Raw genomic sequence first — 21,751 nt, 5'->3', positions numbered from 1 at the left:
AATGGAAGTTATATAAATCCCTTGGCTAATGACCATAGTAAGGGTCACCATCAAACATTTGAAAGATGCATTTAACCTGCCAGCTTGGTTGAGGATGAAGATGGATGGATCTTGAAGAATGACTGAGGATTATAAACACAATCAGGTAACATACCCAACTGCCTTACCCAAAGGGACCAGAGGCCATCTATAGAAAACCTGCATGGACAAAAAGTGCTTTTCCAGGTGTGGTCTCTTTTGAGGACCATATCAACAGAGGCCCTGGGATGGAGCCATTGCCTGAGCAAATGCTTCCCCTCATCTATTTTTATAGGTAAAATGTACCAGAAGCAACTTGCTTTCACCTGGAAGCAACTATTGAACACCATCTTGCCTTAGTGTTGATGTAACTCTACGGATCTGTTTGGTAAGCAGAGATCATGATCATCTCACTAGCCCACAGGATATCACAGTGGTCCCAAGGCTGATGAGCTGCTTAGTAGCACTCCATTATTAAGTGTGTGTGCGCGCGCGCGTGTGTGTGTGTGTGTGTGAGAGAGAGAGAGAGAGAGAGAGAGTAGAGAGAGTTATTCATTTGTTTGTCTGCACTCAGTTACATTTCTACCTTCCTATACTCTTCTTAGTTATCATAAGGGGCCAAAAGTATATAAAATACATTTATCAGACCCTTTGCAAGGTAGCTTCCACTTAGGTTTTTGACAATGAAAGATAGAAGGCAGGAGAAGGCATATTTTGTTTGTATTAAGTCCCCCCCCCCCTATTTCTGGCTTACTTACAGACAGCAGGAACTGTGGACAAGAGTGGGCCCCTGGGTTCCCATGTTATTCCAGAGATAGCAGTAGCAGCAGGCACACTGGAAGCCACTGAACAAGTGATCCTGGACTCTGGCTGTGGTGGGGGCAACAAAGGAAGGTGTCTGGTATCCTGCAATGTCATGGTGGTTGTAGCACCAATGGCAGCATCCTCAGCAACAGGTACTGCAGCTGGCTCACCTGGACAATGATCGTGGGCTGTGTGTAACACCATTTATCATTCTCTGTTGCTGTGTTACACATTACTCTCAAACTAAGTGGGTTAAAACAAGAAGCATTTATCTTACAGTTTGTGGTCAGGAATCTGGGCATGGCTTACCTGGGTACCTCACATGGCAGCTGGCATCACTCACAATGAATCAGCAAGAGATTAAGAGAAGGTGCCCAAGATGGAAGCCACAGGGCTTTGTGTCCTAATCTCAGAAGTGACATCCTGTCACTTTTTTTTTTAAATATATTTTATTGATTTTTTACAGAGAGGAAGAGAGAGAGACAGAGAGTTAGAAACATCGATGAGAGAGAAACATCGATCAGCTGCCTCCTGCACATCTCCCATTGGGAATGTGCCCACAACCCAGGTACATGCCCTTGACCGGAATCGAACCTGGGACCCTTCAGTCCGCAGGCCGACGCTCTATCCACTGAGCCAAACCGGTTTCAGCCACTTTTTTTTTTAAATACATTTCACTGACTTTCTAGAGAGAGGAAGGGAGAGGGATAGAGAGTTAGAAACATCTATGAGAAACATCATCAGCTGCTTCCCTCACGCCCTCTACTGGGAGATGCCCGCAACCAAGGCACATGCCCCTGACCAAAATCGAACCTGGGACCCTCGAGTCCGCAGGCCGACGCTCTATCCACTGAGCCAAACCGGTTAGGGCCATCCTGTCACTTTTGTTGTATTCTGTTCAGTAGAATTAAGTTACTAGGTCCAGCCCACACTGAAGCTAATATTTACTCAGTACTTACTATGTGCCAGGTCCATACACTCTGTCTCCTTCTCTTACAAGCCACAGGTATGTCTGAGTTCAGAGGTGCTCTCTCAGCATTTCTGAGCTCCCCCTGAGGCTTAGGAACACTAGAATGCTCCCCTGAGCTGTCCACCTGACCTGTCCACTTAACTGAGTCAGCCATAGCTGCATAATTGCTCTGCGCCCATACGGGAAGTGCAGCATATCTGAGAAACTTGAAGTTTCCCCTAAATTCTATCCTGAAAATGAAATGCAAATACAGGAAGGTTCTGCACGCCCCCCAAACCTGTCAGGGGGGTCTGTATGCAAATTACAATCCTCCTTTTCTGCTCCCAGAAACTTTACCCTGAATCAGGGAAGCAGACCTTACATCATCCTGATTCTGCCCTTGACCTATGGTTTATGCTCTCCTGTCCTACAAGTTCCTTGGCTTTTGATACTCAAAGCCAAGCATGTCCACTAAAAACACAAACAAAACAAAAAATACTTTTTAACTTACAAAAGGGCTTTGACTTTTTAATTTTTTTTTTTTTTTGGGAGAACCAAGATGGCGGCATAGGTTAACGCCGGAGTTTGCTGCTTTGAACAACTACTTCAAAAGTGAAACCAAAAAATGGAAGGGACATCACCCAGAACCCCAGGAACGCTGGCTGAGTGGAAGTCCTACAACTAGGAGGAAAGAGAAACGCATACGGACACTCAGAGGAGGCGCAGTGCTGAAGTCAAATTCTGAGGTGCGGAGTGCGCGGAGCGGGCTGGCAGCGGAGGGCGCGGTTGTTGTTTTCAATCGGGAGGGAGTCGCAGACTCTGAGCACCAGATCCGGGCGAGTCTTTAGGGACCCAGACTCAAACGGGAGAAGCGGGACTGTCTGGCTTCGGTCAGAGTGAGTGCAGCTTTCTCTCCCAGCTTTGCAGCGGGTGCTGGGACTCAGAGAGGCAGAGCCCCTGGGGACAGGACTGAGAGCCGCCATAACTGCTCTCTCCGGCCCACCCTGTTGATCCTGTGCGACCCGCCCCACCCAAGCCCTGCACAGAGGCATTTGCCGGATAGCCTCAGGCAAAGGCTAGATTAGCACCTCCCTAGAGGACAGAAGTTCTCTCACTGCTGACACAGCTGATTCTCATAGCCACTTGGCCTGGAGGTCAAACCCTCCCTGGAATTAGCTACAACAATCAAGATTTAACTATAAGACTGCGAACAAAGACCACTAGGGGGTGCACCAAGGAAGCATAACAAAATGCGGAGACAAAGAAACAGGACAAAATTGTCAAAGGAAGATATAGAGTTCAGAACCACACTTTTAAGGTCTCTCAAGAACTGTTTAGAAGCTGCCGATAAACTTAATGAGATCTACACGAAAACTAATAAGACCCTCGATCTTATATTGGGGAACCAACTAGAAATTAAGCATACACGGACTGAAATAAAGAATATTATACAGACGCCCGACAGCAGACCAGAGGAGCGCAAGAATCAAGTCAATGATTTGAAATGCGAGGAAGCAAAAAACATCCAACCGGAAAAGCAAAATGAAAAAAGAATCCAAAAATGCGAGGATAGTGTAAGGAGCCTCTGGGACAGCTTCAAGCGTAACAACATCAGAATTATAGGGGTGCCAGAAGATGAGAGAGACCAAGATATTGAAAACCTATTTGAAGAAATAATGACAGAAAACTTCCCCCACCTGGTGAAAGAAATAGACTTACAGGTCCAAGAAGCGCGGAGAACCCCAAACAAAAGGAATCCAAAGAGGACCACACCAAGACACATCATCATTAAAATGCCAAGAGCAAAAGATAAAGAAAGAATCTTAAAAACAGCAAGAGAAAGAAACTCAGTTACCTACAAGGGAATACCCATGCGACTGTCAGCTGATTTCTCAACAGAAACTTTGCAGGCCAGAAGGGAGTGGCAAGAAATATTCAAAGTGATGAATACCAAGAACCTACAACCAAGATTACTTTATCCAGCAAAGCTATCATTCAGAATTGAAGGTCAGATAAAGAGCTTCACAGATAAGGAAAAGCTAAAGGAGTTCATCACCACCAAACCAGGATTATATGAAATACTGAAAGGTATCCTTTAAGAAGAGGAAGAGGAAGAGGAAGAAAAAGGTAAAGATACAAATTATGAACAACAAATATGCATCTATCAACAAGTGAATCTAAGAATCAAGTGAATAAATAATCTGATGAACAGAATGAACTGTTGATTATAATAGAATCAGGGACATATAAAGGGAATGGGCTGACTATTCTTGGGGGGGAAAGGGGTGTGGGAGATGTGGGAAGAGACTGGACAAAAATCGTGGACCTATGGATGAGGACAGTGGGTGGGGAGTGAGGGCGGAGGGTGGGGCGGGAACTGGGAGGAGGGGAGTTATGGGGGGGAAAAAAAAGAGGAACAAATGTAATAATCTGAACAATAAAGATTTAATTAAAACAAACAAACAAACAAAAAAAAGGGCTTTGACTTTTTAAAAAATATACAGGTTTTTATTGATTTGAGAGAGAGAGGAAGGGAGAGAGAGAAATAGAAACATTAATGAGAGAAAAACAGATCAGCTGCCTCCTGCACGACCCCTATGGGGATTGAGCCTGCAACCCAGGCATGTACTCTGACTGTGAATGGAACCAGTGACCCCTTGATGCATGGGTTGACGCTCAACCACTGAGCCACACCAGTTGGGCAAAAGTGCTTTGACTTTTAACCCCACCATGAATTTTTTTTTAATCCAGTCCCTCTTTTAATGTCTCTGTTCGGGATTCTATCTATTTTTCCCTGAGGCAAGTACATTAAGGTGATCACTAATATCTCAGTGGTGGAATGAAAGATAAGGGACAAGGAAGCTCAAGGAGGGTAGAACCTTAGTTAATACCTCAAATATTATCTACTACAAAGTGTGTCTAAGGACATATCCCCCCCTCTTAATTTATATTACATCATTTATATCATAGTATTTATACTATGTTAGGCTTTTGTTCCATGTTCCAGGCTGCTTTCCAAATAGTGTAACTGCTTGACTCTAGAAGACTGCTATATTTGGATTAAGCCCTGGTGCAGCATATTAAAGACTCCTACACCAACTATGAAAACATTGTCTGAACTAGCTATCACCATTTCCTAACCTCTTACTTATTCCTCGACTCACTGTGGTCTGGCTTCTTTTTTTAGTGAAGTGGTTTACTCCACTAAAACTGTTTCTGTTTCTAAATCTAAGTCCTCTTGTTTGACTTCTCAGAAGCATTTGATAGTTATGTATTCCTCCTCTTCCATGAAGCTTCTATTTTCTTCTGGTTTTCCACTTCCCACTTTTCATCTCCTTTGCAGGTCCATCCTCCCCTTTCTAGCCTACCCAGGGATCTGTCTAATGACCTTCTCTTTCTAAAAACTCTCCTTAGGCAATCTCATACATCCCCACTTCAAGATGCTGATGCCTCCTAAATCTCCTTCTCCATTTCAGCTCTTTCCAGGGCCCTACATCCATGTGCTCCTGTACAGGCCATTCCAGTAGGTCACAGCCAGGCCAGCAGACCCTGAGTGACAAATGAATGATTACTCTGACACACGTTTCTGTGAAAGAGAGGGCTAAGGGACTGCTTGTCTAGAGAAACCAAACAGCCCATTCGCCTGCCTCCTCAGGCTTTTATTGTAACAGCAGCTTGAACTAAAATTAAATATTAGATACTATCAGCAGGGTAAGCATCCTTGAGAAGACATGCATCTGCAGTGTCCTTTAAGCAAGGACATCTGAAGACTAAGTATAACGATTCCAGTAAACACCCGGGTGCTCACACATACACAGACTTGCTTCCCTACCACAGCCCATCTCAATAGAACAACGTAAAGCTAAATGTATCCTCCTCCATCCCCTCCTCTCCTGTATTACCCATCTCACACCACATGAAGAGGTACCCAAGCCAGAAATATGAGCATTATCTTCTTCTTCCTATTTCCTCACATTCAATCTCCCCTTCTTGTTGGTCCTAGCTGTAAATATCTGTCAAATCTGTCCACATGCCCCATGCCCTCTGCCACTGAAAGGACAGAACAGGACTGATAGCTGTGTCCTTATCCCCTCTTCCAAGAAAAAGCCACAGAATGTATCAGTTACTCAGCCTGCCCTTATCTCAGCCAATGGGAAAGCGGGGGAAACTAGCCCAAGGCCAAGAGTATACTAGCCACCCCCCTGTCTTTGTGTAACTAGACCTTAGCTGTACCCTGCCCTTGCGTCACTAGCCCCCGGCCCTCACTCAACCAACCGGAATCAGCCAAATCAGTGGTCAGAGTGCGCCCCCACCCCCCGACCCCAAGCCCTATAAATTCTTTGTTCCCTTGGGATTCGGGGCTCTCTCTTGCATCCAGTAATGGAGTCAGGAGGGGGACCAAGTCCTGGGCTTGAATAAAAGACTCTATGCTTTTGCATCGGACTCGGCTCCCTAGTGGTCTGTCTTGGGGGATCTTGAAATCTGGGCATAACACCACCAAGAGCCAGGCCTCTACTAACCCGTGCCTATATTCCTGGAACAGCTTTCTAATGTGGCTCCCTGCCTCTAGTCTGGCTTTTCTCTAACCCAGTGGTTCTCAATCTGTGGGTCGAGACCCCTTTGGGGGTTGAACGACCCTTTCACAGGGGTCGCCTAAGACCATCGGAAACCACATATATAATTACATATTGTTTTTGTGATTACTCACTATGCTTTAATTATGTTCAATTTATAACAAAGAAAATACATCCTGCATATCAGATATTTACATTACAATTCATAACAGTAGCAAAATTACAGTTATGAAGTAGCAACGAAAATAATTTTATGGTTGGGGGTCACCACAACATGAGGAACTGCATTAGGAAAGTTGAGAACCACTGCTCTAACCTATTCTTTAGGCTATGCCCGTGGTCGACAAACTGCGGCTCTCAAGCCACATGCAGCTCTTTGGCTCCTTGAGTGTGGCTCTTCCACAAAATACCGACTTCTGCACATGGGCCACGAAGTTTCAATCGCACTGTAAGTGGTATTTTGTGGAAGAGCCACACTCAAGGGGCCAAAGAGCCGCATGTGGCTAGAGAGCCGCAGTTTGCCGACCACCGGCTACGTTAAGTGAGCTTTCTGAAATGCAAATCTAATTACACAGTTGCCAGCTCAAAACCTTGCAGTATGTCCCCAATGCCTCAGAATAAACTCTAAGCTCCTTGCTTCCTGAGGCAGCAATTAGAGGTGAATTTTAAATTATCGCACAGAAAATTGATTCTTTATTGTGTACCGTTCCATGGATTTTATGACAGATTACTTAGATTCTGCGCCCACCACAACTATCCATCAGTTTCAAAAAACTCCTTCATGCTCTTCCTTTATAATCACGCCCTCCCCGATCCTTAACTCCTGACCCCCTGACAACCATCGATCTATTCTCCATAGCTATAGGTTTGTCTTTTGAAAGAAAAAGAAAAGAAAAAAAAAACAGAAAGAAAGTGAAAAAAAGGAATGTAATCTTTTGAAAAAGTAAAACAAAACCCAAGCCCCTTAAAGCGGCTTTAATGCCTCTGCCTACCCCACCTCCAGCAACTGCCCCCACCCCTTGGAGTGATCTATTTTCGGTTCTTGGGGAGCTCCAAGCTTTCTTCCAACTAGACAACCTCCTCAAACCCTTTTGGAGAGGGGGGCACACAGAGGTGCACTCTGCAGTGCCTAACACTTCCTCATTATAACACCTTTATGTTGTTGCAGTGGCCAGGTACCTGTCTCTTCCCACAGTTCCTTGCGGCTGGGATGTGCTTTAGGCGCTGTCACATGCCAGCTTCCCCGATGGGCCGAGCTGGCCCCCAATCCACGAGCACCCGCCGGGGCGTCAACACTTTCCGAGGCTCTCACAGTCACAAAGCGTCGCAGGCAGAGAGAGCATGCGCACCAGGGCAGCCAGGGCGTGGCATGGTCACGTGGCCAAGAGGGGGCGGGCCCAGATGCTCCCGTCCGCCTCACACTGGCTGCAGCTGCGCTTGCGCGCTGCAAACAACCGTTGCGGGATGTCCAGGGCCCTGAGTTAGGACCGTCGGCCGCCTACACCCTGCCCTTTGGCCCTAAAGTACCCGGCCTGGTGGCCCAGGACGTTCCCGTCGCATGGCGGAGTGCTGCGGAAGATGCCCATGAAGTCCTTAGTCCTTCTAGTTGCGCTGTTGACATGGCCTTCGTTTGTAGCGGCGTATCCAAGTGAGTGACCGGCCTGAGGTTGCAGGATACTCCCAGGGGAACCTTCGGGGTCCCGCTGGAATTCCGGCTCTTCTTTCCTTGGTCCCACATTCCTCCCAAACTTCACTATCGAGGGTTCTGGCCTCCGAGGCTGAGGTGTGTCCCTCCTCCCCTTCCTGCATGTTGCGAGGCTGGCCTGGCCACGCAGGGACCCAGGATGCACCGGCGGGGCACATGGGGCACATGGACCTCCTTCCCCCGGCGGAGACGGCCCTTGATGTTAACGCGGCCCCCTTCTGCCGGAGAGTCACTGCGCATGCGGTAAAGCAGGGTGCGCGAAGTGCAGCCAGGCCCAGGCGGCCTGTTTTGGTATGGCTGGCTAGCTAAGGATGGTTTTGACATTTTTAAGGGTGAATGTGAAATGAGATCTTTAGTGAAATGTGAAAAGTATGAAATTCCAATTTCATTGTTCATAAACAAAGTTTTATTGGAACATAGCAGCTTTCCCTTGTTATAACATCCGAGTGACAGTATGGCCTGCAAAACCGAAAATATTTACAGAAAAAAAGTTTAACCCCTGTGGTAAAACATGGAGAACATGTGGATTGCAGACATAGGCCTGGGACACTTACCCCGTGTGCACACCTAAAAAGCATCCTCAGGAGTATAGCATTAAAAACCTTTGTTAAGAATTATAACTTATGACCTGTCCCTCCCCAATAGCTGAAAATTAGTAAGGTGGTTACCTTGAGGCATTTAAATAGTGAAGTCCAGCGTCTGATAGCTGATATTCCCGATATGATTTGCTGCTTGTCCATCTAGTCTAACTATAATTCATTATAGCATTTTGTAATGTTGGGGTTTGGTTTAACCAAATAAAATTTAATAGGGAGGTGTAAAGTACTAAAGTGCTTGCTAGTTATGCAGGCCTACATTTCATGCATAGTAGTGGCAAAAGTTCTGGATAAAGTGTCTTAGATAAGTTAGTCCATTAAATACTCGCACTTATGATTTTGAGTTGTTTTAAACAAAAGTATTTAAAAAATGTTCTTTGCTATAAATAAACAGAACATACTGAAAATGATAATTATCTTTTCTTGATATCTGATGGTCATTACTAACTAGCAACCCAGTGCACGAAATTCATGCACGGGTGGAGGGGTGTCCCTCAGCCGGGCCTGCACCCTTTCCAACCTGGGACCCCTTGAGAGATGTCCGACTGCCAATTTAGGCCCTATCCCACCATCCCTCTCGCAGTCTGTACCACTGGCTCCTAACTGCTCACCTGCCTGCCTGCTTGATCACCCCTAAGCACTCTGCCTGCAGGTCTGCTTGCCCCCAACTGCCCCCCCTGCCAGCCTGATCACCCCCAACTGCCCTCCCCTCCTGGCCTGATGACCCCTAACTGCCTCTGCCTCAACCCTGCCACCATGGCTTTGTCCAGAAGGATATCAGGAAGGTCTCCTGGTCTAATTAGCATATTACTCTTTTATTAGTATATATATCAGTTATTGCATTTTGGTAGTTGTAGATCATTAGGTCACAACTAACATATATGGAGAGTTTAGATGACATTGTTACATATTGTACATTCTGGGACTGCTAAAATGTTAAAGGGACGTCTTTAAGAAGAAAGAAATAAAGAAACATTAATATATAAATAATAAAATGGCAATAAATACTACTTATCAATAATCACTTTAAATGTAAATGGATTAAATGCTCCAATCAAGACAGGGTAGCTGAATGGATAAGAAAACAAGACCCATATATAGGTATCCAAAAAAAATGTAGGCACACACTTTGAATAATTACAAAGGCAGTGTTTATTAAAATACTGTACATTTCATTTTCAAAATTGAGCTATCAGCTGTTAGAGTGCATATGTGTGTGTGTGTGTGTGTGTGTGTGTGTATACATACATATATATATATATTTGGGACACTCTGTATATGCTGTCTATAAGACAAAAAAAAATCAAAAAAGATATAGCAGCCTTAATGACACATTAGATCAGATAGATTTAATTGGTATTTTTAGAGCATTATACCCAAAGCAGCAGAATATACATTCTTTTCAAGAATACATGGAACTTTTTTTAGGATAGACCACAAAACAAATTTTAATAAATTTAAGAAGATTGAAATCATATCAAGCATTTTCTCTGACCACAATAGTATGAAACTAGCAATCAATTACAAGAAAAAAAAACTGGAAAACATGCAAACAAATGGAAGCTAAATGACATGTTACCAAATAACATATGGGTTGCCTTACCTGTGGGAGCCGCTGGGTAGAGAGGAATGTGGCCTTCACCTCTCCCCGCCATGGCATGTGCTCATCCACTGATATCTGTGTACTCCAAAAAGGGGGAAACATCTAGCAAAAATGTCACTTTGCCTGCTGTATTCAAGGCTCCCATTCAACCGGATATTATGAACTGTGTTCATACCACCTTGTGCAAAAGCAATAGACAGCCCTATGCTGTCAGTGAATTGGCAGGTCACCAAACCAATGCCGAGTCCTGGGGTACTAGCAGAGCAAGTTGTGGGGTACTGGCAGAGCTGTGGCTCGAATTCTCAGAGTCCGAGGTAGTGGAACTCATCGTTCTGGCCAGGGTGCTTTTGGAAATATGTATCATGGGGGCCACATGTTTGCACCAACCAAAACCTGGCGCCGTCGGCACCACAGAGTAAACACAACACAGAAATGATATGCCATCTGCTCTGCCCTAGCTGTCTCGGCCTTACCAGCACTGGTCATGTCTAAAGGTCATTGTATTGAAGAAGTTCCTGAACTTCTTTTGGTGGTTGAAATAAAGTTGAAGGCTACAAGAAAACCAAGGAGTCTGTTTTGCTTCTTAAGACACTTAAGGCCACCCTAGCAGGTTTAGCTCAGTACATAGAGCATTGGCTTGCGGACTGAAGGGCATAGGTTCAATTCTGGTCAAGGGCACATGCCTGGGTTGTGGGCTCCATCTCCAGTAGCGGGTGTGCCCGAGACAGCCAATCAATGAGTCACTCTCATCATTGATGTTTCTATTTCTCCCTCTCCCTTCCTCTCTAAAATCAATAAAAATATATTTTTAAAAAATTAAACTTAAGGCCTGGAATGATATAAAAAAGGTCTATGCCTCGCAGCGAATGAGAGCTGGCAAGGGCAAAATGAGAACCCATCATCACATACAGCACAAGGGGACCTTACATCATCTATAATGAGGACAATGGTATCATCAAAGCCTTCAGAAACATCCCTGGAATTACTCTGCTTAATGTAGGCAAACTGAACATTTTGAAACTAGCTCCTGGAGGGATGTGGGCCGTTTCTGCATTTGGACTGAAAGTGCTTTCCACAAGTTAGATGAACTGTATGGCACTTGGTATAAAGCTGCCTCCCTCAAGAGTAACTATAGCTTTCCCATGCACAAGATGCTCAATTCAGACCTTAGCAGAATCTTGAAAAGTCCAGAGATCCCAAGAGCCCTCTGAGCACCACGCAAGAAGATTCACTGCAGAGTCCTGAAGAAGAATTCACTGAAAAACCTGAGAATCATGTTGAAGCTAAACCCATATTCAAAAACCATGCGCTGGAACACCATTCTTTGCCAGGCCAAGAACCACAGGCTTTGGGTGGGTAAAGCAGCAGCAGCGCTAGAAGCCAAATCAGGTGAGAAGGGGATTCCAGGCAAGAAGCCTGTGGTAGGGAAGAAAGGAAAGAAGGCTGTGGGCCTTAAGAAGCAGAAGAAGCCTTTGGTGGGGAAAAAGGCTGCAGCTACCAAGAAGCCAGCAGCTGAGAAGAAGCCGGCAGAAAAGAAACCCACCGCAGAAGAAAAGAAGCCTGTGGCATAAACTTACATTTGTTTATTCCATAGCGGTCAAATCACTGTGGACAGCTAATTTTGAATAAAAATGATCAAAGGCAAAAAACAACAACACAACACAAAACAAAAAAACAACAAAACAATACATGGGTTAACAATAAGGTCAAGGAAGAAATGAAAAGATATCTTGTGACAAATGAAAATGAACACAACTACCTAAAACCTATGGGACACAGCAAAAGCAGTCCTAAGAGGGAAATTCATAGCAATATAGGCCTACCTCAAGAAACAAGAAAAATCTCAATCTAACCTTACACCTAAAGGATCTAGAAAAAGGACAACAAACAAATTACAAAGTGAGTACAAGGAAGGTCAGAGTAGAAATAAACAAAATAGAGTCTAAAAAATGTATACCAAAGATCAGTGAAACCAAGAGCTGGTTCTTTGAACAGATAAACAAGGTTAATAAGCCTTTAACCAGACTCATGAAGAAAAAGACTGGAAGGACTCATAAATAAAATTGGAAATAAAAGGGAAGAAGTAACAACTGACACCACAGGGGAAAAAAGGGGGAGTAAAATACTCATGTATATGCTACAATATAAATGACCTTAAAAACATACTAAGTAAAAGAAGCCAGTCACAAAAGAACACATATTGTATGATTTCATTTATATGTAATGTATAGTATAGGCAAATCCATAGAGACAAAAATAGATTAGTGGTTGCCTAGAGGGATAGGGGCAATTGGGAATGGATTTATTTTGGGGGTGATGAAACTGTTTTAAACTTAGATTGTGGTGATAGTTGCACAATTGTGAATATACTAAAAATCATTGAATTGTATACTTTAAAATATGTATTTGATAAATTCTGAAGGTATATTAATATTGCTGAAGATTATAATTTACTTAAAATTATGTTAATTATTTTAAGTAAATTAAAAGTATATTACTTTAGAGATAAAATCCAATATAATAAATTAATAGGACTTAAACTTATGTGATCTAAATTTATACTAGGCCATTTAGTAAGGGCCAACTAGAAGAATGTGGGGGTTTTCTGAAAATTGGAACTATTTAACTACAATGTTTATGATGTTCTTTTAGATAAACTTTAGATTTAGAAATTTAGAAAAATATGGTTAAAGTTATATCCTTTATTATTATAAAAACTTTATTCCCGAAAATAAGAGAATTTTTTTATTACCCAGATTTATCCCTTAATAAATATTGGAATGTTATCCCCAAACCCCGACCCCTCCCCCCCAAAAAAGCCAAAACAAAGCAGATTTATTTTATTTTATTTATTAATCGTCACCTGAGGATATATTTTCTATTGATTTTTTTAGAGAGAGGGAGGGAAGGAGGAAGGGGAGAGAGATAGAGAGACAGAGAGAGACAGAGAGAGAGAGAAACATCGATGTGAGAGAGACACATTGATTGGTTGCTTCCTGCACATGCTTCTACCAGGGCCAGGATAGAGCTTACACAATTTTTTTTTTTACCTGTTCCTTAAGATAAATTACTGGAGGCACAATTAATTTACATATTTGCAAGCTTTTAGTTCATTCATGCAATCATTCATTTAACAATGCTTATAAAAATATATTTTTTTTTTATTGATTTCAGAGAGGAAGGGAGAGAGAGGTAGAAACATCAATGATATTTCTATTGATTTCAGAGAGGAAGGGAGAGAGAATCATTGATTGGCTGCCTCCTGCACACCCCCTACTGGGGATTGGGCCTGAAACCCTGGCATGTGCCCTGATTTGTAATCGAACCAGTCACTTACTGGTTCATAGATCAGTGCTCAACCACTGAGCTATGCTGGCCAGAGAAAGACTAATGAAGGATCTCTAGATCATAAGGGAAGTAAGAAAGTTACTTCCTTTATTAAGGAAGTAAACTATGCACATGACAATTTTAGGTTTATTGTTTAAAAAATATTATCTACTTGACTGGCAAAATGAAAATTGTTTTTAACTTGTGTTTCTTTCATAAGCAGTGAATTTTAGCAAGTTTTCATGCTAATTGGCTTTTGTGTTATTCCTTATACCCTCTTCCTCCTTTAATTGGCCATTCTATGAGAAGGAAGTACATATTTTGAATGTATTGTTTGTTGGTTGGAATTTTATATTTCATTGCTCATTTTAAAATATGATTTGTTAATTTGTCTTTCATTTCTCTGTGAAGTTAGTTTATTTAAGTTATTGACTGTCGATTCCTACCAATACTTTCTAGTAAGAAAACATTAAATTTGGATCAGCTATTTTTAATATTTCCAAATACATACATCTTAATATAGGGCAGGGGTGGGCAACCTTTTTGTAAGTGCATGCCAAAACCAGCAAAATCTCTGACTCAGAATTCTGCGTGCCAACCCTAATTTTTTGAGAACGTGTTACGCCTACTTTATATCTCATAAGGTGTACGTACGTGAAGAACCTTGAAGAAATAATAAAATTCATTCGAGCGACAAAAACACAGTATATGATGATGAAAAATACATTTATTTTTTAATGTACACATGTACACTGATAGTCCGACAGAAAACTTTATGACTCTGTTTGATATCAGTGGGACTTTTGCTGCTGCATCACTGATGACAGAGATTTTCCATCAGGTTTACATTTCGTGACCTTCAGAGATACGCACGAGCTACTACTTTCATCCGTCAGGCTACTCCTATTATGAGACTTAACAAAATTCATCACTGAGAACAAAGATTCACAAGCGTATGTGGATGAAAACATGGAGAGTAACGCTGTTGCAAAGGTTTTTAAACAGAAAAAATTTTCTGGAATGGCATTCCAAGTCCTCAATAGTTCGTTTTCAACACTATTGAAATTGCTCTTCCCCTCTCTCGTCAATCCATGTCTGTGGTCTTTAAGATAACTTGTTATGTAAAATTATTTATTTATCTAAGATGCACCTACACTGAATTTATCTGAAAAATAAAAAAGTCAAAATTAAGAAAAAATTGTAAATGGAAGATTATAAGAGAGGGTTTCGCGTGCCAGCAAAAGTTATTGGCATGCCATGTTTGGCACGCATGCCAGGGGTTGCCCACCCCTGATATAGGGTGTCTCAAAAATGTATACACCTATTAAAGGTATGCATTTTAGTCCAGTTGTCAGGAGAGCAAACTTTTGTATATTTTAACAAACTTATTTCATTTATTTATTTTACTTTAATATTTACATTTTATTAATATTAATCAAAATATTTATATTTTAATATTTATTATCAATATATATATAAAGCTAGCAACCAGAATGCCATAACGACCATAACGACCGGTCGCAATGACACCCACTGTGGCCAGTGAACTTGCCCGATTGGGAAACTGGGCCAGCGGCCAACCTCCTGCAGACCCCCCCCAAAGCCGGCCCCACCCCCAATGGGCCCCTACCATCCCAATCAGCCCCCCCACTCCAATCAAGGGCAGGCCAGCTGGCCAACCACCCATGGCTCCTCTCCCAGGCCGCTGGCCACTGATCGGCCCCTGCAACCCACTCGGGGTTGGGGCCCGCTGGCCAATCGCCCATAACCCCTCCCCCCAGCTAGCTCAGCCCTGATGGGCCCTGATCGGGGTGGGCCGGCCAGACTCCACCCGTGCACAAATTTGTGCACTGGGCCTCTAGTTTATAGGTTAACAATCAACCACTGAGCCACATGGGCTAGGCCTCCCAGACAGTTTTATCATCATACTTCTCTTTTGCCAGCATCCTTGTGGCATCTTTTTATGGCAACATTGTGTAGTTACTTATGTGTACCTGCTTTGAAGTGAGACAACATATTTTTGAATCCCATTCTTACCACTTTCAAGTGGAATATAATTTTAGGCAAATTGCTTGTTCTTTCTAAATATCCTCCTTTTTTCTCTTTATAAAGGTACATTTAAAGCCCTTAATATAGTGCCTGGCACATAGCAGTTGCTCAGTCAGAACTGTTATGGTCTTTCAATCAGTATTTTCTAATTTCCCCTTCAGATTTCATACCACTTTGTTTCTACAGTTGTTTGATCATTTTTTTTACTTCCCTATTATTTGTCATGTGCATAATTCTTCATGGTCTATTTCAAGAAGAGAAGTGCTCAGCTGTAACTTCCATATCGGTGATTCTTGCTAACCTCAAGCCTGCTTAGCAGGTAGCCATCCTGTTAACTAGAGGCACAGGAAAGCAGCATTGTGGTTTTCAAGGTGGAAGAGATTCTTATTTAGCCATGTTCTGAGACATTGCTATGTTTGGTTGGATCACTAACTGGTAAAATAGAAGGAATATAATAACACAAGGGCAAACAACAAATATTCCAAGTTTAATAACACAACTTCTAGCAGAGTGGTGTGGTCTTTGTAAGAATTTGAAGTTTGTTCATCCCTCTAAGCACCTCCTAAAAAATGGGATAAAGCAGGTTTTCAGTGGCCAGCGCAGTTTGGAGGAATATTGAGGCTTGACTATCTTTTATTACCTTGCCTGCAAAGATTTTTATAGAGATCAGGTTGATTTGCAAGAGCAGCTCTGGTTACTAGAACTGACAAGGTCTATATCAAACATACAGATATTTTAGGGGACAAAAGTAGGAGGTGGGAGGTGTGGGGGGAAGGGATGGATTTAACAACAGAACAATGTGGAGACAAAGGGTACATGAAGAAGGGAGGAAAAACAAGGTAGGAGGTAGAGTGCTAGATTGATAGGCAGCATGAATAGGCTTGTTAGTGTTGCCTGAGTACAGTATAAAGGGATAATGAGTATTGCAGGTGGTTTTTTCCTTTTAAAAATCAACTAGCAGTATCTCCTTTTTCTGTCCTTTGACAATCTAATTCATCTAATAGTAGCCTGGGTATCCTATTTACTACTATGAGAAGAGATAAGTTAAATGATTAAACATTGAAAGGGAGGGAGGAGCAGGGGAAGAGAGAGAAAACATCAACAGGGCTGGGGATTGAACCAGCTATACTCTTGATGGAATGGAACCTGGGACTCTTCATTATGCGGCTGATGCTCCAACCACTGAGCCAAACCAGGCAAGGCTGGAAATGTCTTCTTAAAAGCATTTAAGCTTTTGTTGCTTGCAGACTTTAGATTTGCTTATGAATAGTTGCTCAGAATAGATTTTTTCCAAAATTGATTTTTAAAAATTTTTTATTTTGGAAAAAATTCAATAAATACACAAACAGAAAGAATGGCATAATAAATCTCCATATATATATATAACCAGCTTCAACTATTATTAACCCATAATTAATCTTGTTTCATTTATACCTCCACCCACATTTCCCTCCCTCACCTCCCCAACTTCGCAGGCTTGGATTATTTAGAAGGAAATTCCAGACATCATATAATTTTATAAGTAAATACTTCAACATGTAGAACTAAAATATAAGTACTTAAAAACACAACAATGTGAATTTCATACCTAAAAAGATAATTATCCTTTAATATTATAAAATATTTGGTTAGTGTTGAAATTTTCCTACTTCTCTCTCTCTCTTCCAGTTTGATTGCATTGGGATTCAAATAAGATTCATACATGTAATTTGTTGCTATGTCCATTAATTCCCCCCCTTTTTTTTAATATGCCCCAGGCATGAAACAGCTCTGGCCACTGACACAGACATCAAGCTAGGATGAACTAAGGACTGTACATCTGCTTTGCCCCTGATTGATATAAGAGCAATACCACCAATCAGATGTTTCCTTGCCCATTGCCAGGGGGTCATTAATTTCCTTTTAACCTATAGTTCTTCCTTCATCTTTATATTACCCCTGGTATGTAAGTGTTGAAGAAATTGGATCATATACCCTGTAGTTTGCTGCAATCTAAATTTTGCTGATTACATATCCATGGTGTACCAGGGTCCAGCCCCAGCGGGCCAGGGTTCCCAAAGGTGTGGACGAGTCGGCGAAGAATGATTTATATGGAGACAGCGTTCAGATGATCAGCATAGCTCTCTTTAGTCTCCGTGGATCTTCCTGTGCCTGGCTGAGGCCACAGAGAAAGATCCAGAGGCAAGCTGAGCCTTTATTTTATAGTCAGAGGTAAAACAAGGTAGTGGTTACCATAGTTACACAGTTCTTGTGAGTTTCACTTGTTTTGGCAGCACTTCCTGCTACTCCCTCAGCCCATTAGCTTCCCAGATAAGATCTAGGTAGCTTATAAGGTCAAGCCTAATTATGCTAAGAGGACTGTGCCCTCTAAACTGGGACTTGTTTGTGACTTTGCCAACAGGTCAGTCTGAGGCTTAACCCTATAGCCGCGCCCCACAATGGTGTAGTTTATGTTTTCCTTTGTTGTCCCATAATTGTCTGCATATTGTTAGTTAGATCTAGAGGTCCTGTTAGATTCAAATTTGACCTTTTTTGCAAGACTGCTACATTGAAGGTTTATGTTCTTTCATGAGGATGCATATCTAATTTTGTACCTTTTTGTGATATCATTAATATTGATAATCATTGAAAATGATCATATTCTAGTTATAAATGGCTTCTTGGTTTATTATTTGGAATAATTTATAAATTGAAACTTTTTTCATCTTGAGCTATATTTCAATATGCAATTCGGTCTATTTCTGTATTTTCTGTTCTGTTCCATTCATCTATTCATATGCAATGCTAAATTATTTTTATAATAGAGGCTTTATACTGTATTTTAATATCTAATAAGGGGTAGCTCCTGTTTTTCTGGCTATTCTTACTCATTTGTTCTTCAAATGAACTTCTTAATCCATTTGTTCTGTCTTCAGAAAATCACTACTGATATTAGGAGCATATTAAATGTATGGCCCTGGCTGGTTTGGCTCAGTGGATGGAGCAACAGCCTGCGAATTGTGGGCTCGATCTTCAGTAGGCGGCATGCAGGAGGCAGCCAATCAATGATTCTCTCTCATCATTGATGTTTCTCTCTCTCCCTCTCCCTTCCTTTCTGAAATAATAAAAAAAAAGTGACATCTAAGCATCTTTATGATATTTAATCTTTTTGTCTGAGTGCATGGTTTATTGTTGGTAAATGTTTCCCTCCACGTCCCGCGTGGTTCAGGGTTCAGGGCCTAGAAGAGGAGCCACACACAAATGAAAGAGAAAAGACACGAGATAATTTGGAAATATTGGGGGGCCAGGCGGGCAAGTCCAACTCAAGGAGAAGGACTTCCACTGGTGCTCAGGCTGCATCAACCTTTTATAGTCAGAGGTAAACAAGGTAGTGGTTACCATAGTTACACAGTTCTTATGAGTTTCACTTGTTTTGACCATAGTTACACTTCCTGCACTTCCCTCAGCCCATTAGCTTCCCAGATAAGATCTAGGGAGTGTTATAAGGTCAAGCCTAATTATGCTAAGAGGACTGTGCCCTCTAAGCTGGGACTTGTCTGTGACTTTGCCAACAGGTCAGTTCGAGGCTTAACCCTATATCGGTTCCCCACAGTTTATCTTTCTATTTGTAGAAGTTTGCATTATGCCTTTTAGATTTTATTATATTCTTGTGTCCGTTTTCTGAGGTTGTTATAACAAATTACCAACAGAAACTTATTCTAGAAACTTACTAGAGGCCTGGGTCTAAAATCAGTTTCACTGAGCTAGAATCAAGTTGTAGGGCAAAGCTGTGCTCCTTCTGAAAGCTCTGAGAGCCAATATTTTTATTGCCTCTTTCAGCTACTGGTGGCTGCCAGCATTCTTTGTCTTGTGGCCACACTAATCTCTGCCACCTCTTCCATATTACCACCTCCTTGTCTCTGTGTGTAGCATCTCTTTCTCCATCTCTATCTTATAAAAACATTTGTGACTATATTTAGGATAATCCCCTTTGGCAAGACCCTTAATTCAATCATATATGCAAATACCCCTTTTCCATATAAAGTAACATTTACAGGTTCCAGGGATTAGAGCCTGATCTCTGTATGTCTATATTCAGCCTAGAATAATTCCTCATATAGATTTTGGGCATGTCCTTTTAACTTTATTATTAGATTTAAATTTTTTTTTGTTTTCAAAATAGCATCTTCCCTCTCATTTTATCTTGTAACTGGTTTACATTTGTAGTAGAGGCCCGATGCACAAGATTCATGCACCCAGGGGGTCGCTCAGCCTAGCCTGCACCCTCTCGCAGTTTGGGAGCCCTTGGGGGATGTCCGACAGTCAGACATCCTCAGTGCTACCGTGGCCGCTGCTGTGCTCGCCAGCCATGAACCCAGCTTCTGGCTGAGTGATGCTTCCCCTGTGGAAGCACACTGACCACCAGGGGGCATCTCCTGCATTGAGCGTCTGCCCCCTGGTGGTGCGCATTATAGCACCAGTCATTCTGCCATTCGGTCGATTTGCATATTAGCCTTTTATTATATAGGACTAGAGGCCCGGTGCACAAAAATTTGTGCACTCGGGGAGGAGGGTCCCTCAGCCCGGCCTGTGCCCTCTTGCAGTCTGGGACCCCTTGGGGGATGTCTACCTGCTGGCTTAGGCCTGCTCCCTGGGGGATTGGGCCTAAGCTGGCAGTCAGACATCCCTCTGGCAGCCCGGCAGCCCTCAGGGGATGTCCACTTGCCAGTGGGGAGCAGTCCTAAGCTGCAATCAGACATCCTTAGTGCTGCTGAGGAGGCAGAAGAGGCTCCCACCACCACCACTGTACTGGCAGCCATCAGCCTGGCTTGTGGCTGAGCAGAGCTCCCCCATGTGGGAGCACAGTGACCACTAGGGGGCATCTCCTGCATTGAGCATCTGCCCCCTGGTGGTCAGTGTGTGTCATAGTGACCAGTCATTCCAGTCGTTCTGCTGTTAGGGTCAATTTGCATATTACCCTTTTATTATATAGGATAGAGGCCTGGTGCACGGGTGGGGGCCGGCTGGTTTTCCCTGAAGGATATTCTGGATCAGGGTGGGGGTCCTGCTGGGGTGCCTGGCCAGCCTGGGTGAGGGGCTGAGGGCCATTTCAGGCTTGCCACACCCCCTTCAGGGAGGGGGTCCTGCTGGGGTATCTGGCCAGCCTGGGTGAGTGGCTGATGGCTGTTTGCAGGCTAGCCAAACCCCCCAGCGCGGACCCTCACCCCATGAGGGTGTGGCCAGCCTGGGTGAGGGGCTGATGGCTATTTGCAGGCTAGCCACAGCCCCTTCAGGTTGGGGGTCCCCCTGGGGTGCCTGGCCAGCCTGTGTGAGGGACTGATGGCTGTTTGCAGGCTGGCCACAGCCCCTTCAGGGTTGGGGTCCCCACTGGGGTGCCTGTCCAGTCTGGGTGAGGGTCTGTCTGAGGGCTGTTTTCAGGCTGACCACACCCCCTTCAGGGTAGGGGGTCCTGCTGGGGTGCCTGGCCAGTCTGGGTGAGTGGCTGATGGCTGTTTGCAGTCTGGCAAAGCCCCTCAGCGGGGACCCTCACCCCATGAGGGTATGGCCAGCCTGGGTGAGTGGCTGATGGCTGTTTGCAGGCTGCCAAGCCCACCAGCAGGGACTCTCACCCCATGAGGGTGTGGCCTTCCTGGGTGAGGGGCTGATGGCTGTTTGCAGGCTGGCCACGGCCCCCAGCCACCCATGCTCCCAGTGGAGGCTGGCTGGAAGCAGGTATCTGGGATTTATTTATCTTCTATAATTGAAACTTTGTTGTCTTGAGCAGAGGCCACAGCTGGCCAGGGCAGGCAGGAAGCTTGGCTTCCTCCATTGCTGGGGCAACCAAGCCTCCTGCTTGCTCCAGCTTCGTGGCTGCCGGCCGCCATCTTGGTTGGGTTAATTTCCATGTAGTTGCTCTGATTGGCTGGTGGGCGTGGCTTGGGGCATAGCGGCAGTGCAGTCAATTTGCATGTTTCCCTTTTATTAGATGTTGGTTTTTGTATATTGATTTTCTAATTTGCTACTTTATTACATTCTGTTATTCTTTGTAATAGTTTTTCAGTTGATTCTTTTATGTGATCTGGATGTATAATTATCCTATATAATAAAAGTGTAATATGCAAATCGACCAAACAACAGAACGACCAT

General features: G+C 43.3%; 2 pseudogenes; one reads left to right on the top strand and one right to left on the bottom strand.

Annotated features, from left to right (window-relative positions):
• Positions 1 to 10,218: 10,218 nt before the first annotated feature.
• Positions 10,219 to 11,903, top strand: LOC132227758 (large ribosomal subunit protein uL4-like; annotated as a pseudogene).
• A 5,466-nt stretch (positions 11,904 to 17,369) lies between these two features.
• LOC132225037 (small nucleolar RNA SNORA48) lies at positions 17,370 to 17,514 on the bottom strand (annotated as a pseudogene).
• Between the last annotated feature and the right edge of the window lie 4,237 nt (positions 17,515 to 21,751).

This window comes from Myotis daubentonii, chromosome 1 (assembly GCF_963259705.1).
Source record: "Myotis daubentonii chromosome 1, mMyoDau2.1, whole genome shotgun sequence".
In the NCBI taxonomy this organism is placed as follows: Eukaryota; Metazoa; Chordata; class Mammalia; order Chiroptera; family Vespertilionidae; genus Myotis; species Myotis daubentonii.
This window is presented reverse-complemented; position numbering and strand designations above follow the sequence as displayed.